This window comes from Limulus polyphemus, unplaced genomic scaffold, assembly GCF_000517525.1.
Source record: "Limulus polyphemus unplaced genomic scaffold, Limulus_polyphemus-2.1.2 Scaffold9944, whole genome shotgun sequence".
Lineage (NCBI taxonomy): Eukaryota > Metazoa > Arthropoda > Merostomata > Xiphosura > Limulidae > Limulus > Limulus polyphemus.
The window spans coordinates 18,779-22,809 of record NW_013675554.1 but is presented as its reverse complement, the minus strand read 5'-3'; the positions used below and the strand labels follow the sequence as shown (position 1 = coordinate 22,809).

The 4,031-nt window shown below is 33.7% G+C and overlaps 1 long non-coding RNA gene across 2 annotated transcripts in view; it reads right to left on the bottom strand.

Annotated features, from left to right (window-relative positions):
- Positions 1-338: 338 nt before the first annotated feature.
- Positions 339-4,031, bottom strand: part of LOC106476162 — an 11,300-nt gene continuing 7,607 nt past the window's right edge. For both annotated transcript variants that reach the window (XR_002609090.1, XR_001291875.2), the window contains exons 2-3: positions 3,755-3,885; positions 339-420 (exon numbers count right to left, since the gene is read on the bottom strand). This is a non-coding gene — a long non-coding RNA (uncharacterized LOC106476162). The remainder of the gene's footprint in view (positions 421-3,754; positions 3,886-4,031) is intronic.

The following is a 4,031-nucleotide window of genomic DNA, read 5'->3' as shown; positions in this document are numbered from 1 at the left end:
TAACATCTAATGGTCATCTCAAAGTTTTCATACACACGCTGGTGGTAAGACTAACATCTAATGGTCATCTCAAAGTTTTCATACACACGCTGGTGGTAAGACTAACAATTAATGAGCTTACTTAAATATTTAAATTTTAATACTATATCATTATCTACCATAGATTGCTCTGATAATAACTGTCAGAATTTGTATTTACAGGTAAAGGAATTAATGATTTTATGTTAATCCAATAGTTTTAATTAAAACATTGCTTCATTTGTAAAATAACATGAGGGTAAGACAAACATGTTTCAATATGTCACTGAGATCTGAAGAGTCTTTAAAATTATAACCCTGATTAAGAAAAACTGTCATACCTTTGCTACAAGTTTTAAGAATGTCTTTTGTTTTTCGAGCTAGAACTGATTGGGAAGCACCCTGAAACACACAAAAATGTTTGTAAATTGTATGAAACATACAAGACACTTGTTTTTAAAGAAATTGATCACCTCATCTGTTTCACGGTATAATATTTTTAAGTTTGAAACTAGCACACAATTTATATTAAAATAGGAAGAACTAATTAAAGGCAATACAAATCTTAATAACTTTTAACATAAACAGTATTTTTAAAATGCTTAAAACAGCTGTTTAAGGTGATTAGTTTTGGATAGTGTAATGAAATACTGCGTTTATAATACTTCGGAATACTGCCTGTTGTAGCTCTGAATCCTTCCCTAAAGTTGATTAGTTTCTGCTGGTTTTTCTTTGTGTAATTTCATTTACTGCATATGTACATAAGTAAATATGTTAACAACATATATAGGTTTTTATATGTCTCATGTCAGAATATTTATAAAGGAGAGACTTGTATGAGCTCTTAAGTCGGGCTTTCTTGTTGGGGCACATATCATATTCTCTCTTTATCTTTAGAAGCCCTTATTCTGCTTGGTAAAATGAGATTTTGCAATTCCAAAGTAAAACCTGTAATTTTGAAGATTTCAAAATCAGTAATGCTATCTAATCCAGAGTTTTTAATTGTATGTGAAAATACTGCTTTGTACAATATACCTACTATTTTTAAATTTCATGAACTGAAAACCTTACTTGTGAGTGTTATTAAACTATACTTTAAGATTTCATTGAGACTGGTATAATGAATTACATACTGTTTGTTGTTAGCTAACGAGGTGGATATCAGAGATACTTTCTACCATAAAAATTCAGCAGGTCTGTTTCAGTTAAAGGATTTTATTATTTACTGTTTAGAACAATATGTATAAAATTCTTTACTAACAGACTTTGATTATTATAACTTTAACCAAGTTTCCTTCAATGTCCAGTCTACAGACTTGTGTTTTTGAATGTCTGGCTCATGAGATCTTCAGCTATTTATAACTTTAACCAAGTTTCCTTCAATGTCCAGTCTACAGACTTGTGTTTTTGAATGTCTGGTTCGTGAGATCTTCAGCTATTTATAACTTTAACCAAGTTTCATTCAATGTCCAGTCTACAGACTTGTGTTTTTGAATGTCTGGCTCATGAGATCTTCAACTATTTATAACTTTAACCAAGTTTCCTTCAATGTCCAGTCTACAGACTTGTGTTTTTGAATGTCTGGCTCGTGAGATCTTCAGCTATTTTCTTTTTGTATGCATACTTCACTTTGCTACCAGACAATGAGATTACAATTCAACAAAGGACTTGTTTTTCATTGCTACAATGAATTAGTGGTGTAATATCAATAAGCTGTCTTCATTTTCAAGATTTTGGCATTAAACCATTTGTTTAAGGAAATTTATTCTATGTTAAGAATGTTAATACCAAGATTCTTAAACGCCAGATATTTAGTAGAACTTTTAAACACAATATAGTCACAATTCAAAGTGCAGGATTTGGTATTTTAGAAGTGGTACAACTGTACCTGAGGTTTCTAACTTGGCAATCTAACCTAGACTCATGAAGTTAAGATAAAAAAAAACAGATAGTAAAAACCTAACTTCATAAATTACCACAAAACCTCATTCGCTGAAGACACACAATCAAACTGTTACAAGCTTCTGAACACTTCTTGTTCTCATGGGTAATGTTTTACCTCTGTAGAAGAATTGAGACATGTTTACGACCTTTCTGTGTCCAGTTATCATGCACAACACCTACATCAAAATGTAGAAAACACCCGATGATATGTTCCAAACTAGTTAAATTAACAACTGTTACATTGCTACACTTCTCTGTAGTTTTTAACTTGTACATGAAGCTATGAGCAGTACTGTACCAACGATTGATGGTGTCCTGTGCGACATATGACACACAACCAAACTGTTACAAGCTTTTCAGAAGCTTGTAACAGTTTGGTTGTGTGTCTTCAGAAGCTTGTAACAGTTTGGTTGTGTGTCTTTCAGAAGCTTGTAGCAGTTTGGTTGTGTGTCTTCTTGGGACCGGAAAAGTTTATCTCGAGAGGTGATACCATACTAGGACTCTTTTGTATGAATTGAAATAACAATGTTAAATTATTCTGTAATTGACCTCTTCAGACATAGCAACCAGTTAGAAGTCAGAACAGAAAGTACGAAATTTCCTAGTTTGGTGCTGCATACAGATACATTTTATGTGTTAAATTTGTTCCCTACCTAACATTTCCACAACCAGCTTTACTATAGAAAGAAAAGAACAAAAAAGAATATGTTATCATACATCAACCACAGTATATCTGCCACCTCCAGTGTTGGTAAGGCTTTTCACCCAACACAAATATATCTGCCATCTCCAGTGTTGGTAAGGCTTTTCACCCAACACAAATATACCTGCCATCTCCAGTGTTGGTAAGGCTTTTCACCCAACACAAATATATCTGCCATCTCCAGTGTTGGTAAGGCTTTTCACCCAACACAAATATACCTGCCATCTCCAGTGTTGGTAAGGCTTTTCACCCAACACAAATGCTCATCAGGCCAACTGGGATATGAAAGATATAGTCAGTAGTGGTCCAGGTGTTACATATACATCATCAATGTTTGGCTTCTTGTTGAAAATCAGTACACCTGGATGCACAGTACAATTTTTAAAACAACTGATAGCTAAGAGTTCAAGACTCAAAACAAAGATGTAAATTAAGAGAATAATGACCCTGTTACATAAAAACAAAACCTAAACATCTGTAATGAGATAACATGGAACAAAATAAACCAGTTTAAAAGATTTCACAAGACTTCCTTCCTAACAGGAATAAATATCCAACTACACGTTTCAATAAATTATGTAGCTCTCTTTAATTAAGCGTAGCCACATGGACATTTTCTTTTAAAGGTGGATTGTGCAAGCCTAAAGTGAATACACCACATAACACAAGTAGTAATGATAGTATCAATAAAATACCACTTATAGCTAGGTTATAAGTATTGAAAACAGTTAGTTAATTAAATCATTGCCTTGTCTTTGCAAGGCAAGTAGGGCCAATGCTTTTGGGCTCCAGTGGCACCTGTGGATAAGAATGCTAACCCTTTTCCCCTTGGAACGGATGTTAGTACATTGCTAGTACCCATCATACAGCTAGGCAGACTGGAATAAGTGGGGACACAACAGCATTACATGGGTCAGCCTTGAACTCACAACCATCGGACTACGAGACCAAAGCATGAAGCTATAGAGCTAAGCTGCCTACCACCGAGGATAGGAGTAAACAGAAGTGTTATATATAATTAAAACAATCTCTTTCTACTTTACCATAAACAAGTACATGGATTTAATTAAAAATGATTAATTTACTCACTGTTGGCAAAGGATGTTTTCCTTGTACAACACACAGCAACTCATTGGTGTTGGCCTTGTAAACCAAAGTGGAACCATCAGGATTTTCCACTACGCGAAACATGTTTACCAACACTAGCCAATATAATTAACCTGAAAAACACAAAAATCCAAAAATTAATACTAATGTTTATAGATTGTATTAACCATTTCAAGACGGGTCACAGGTGAAAGGCCATGTCATCTCGTTTTGTTGACTTTCATTCAAAATTTCATTGAACTACTATTTCATGAATTTA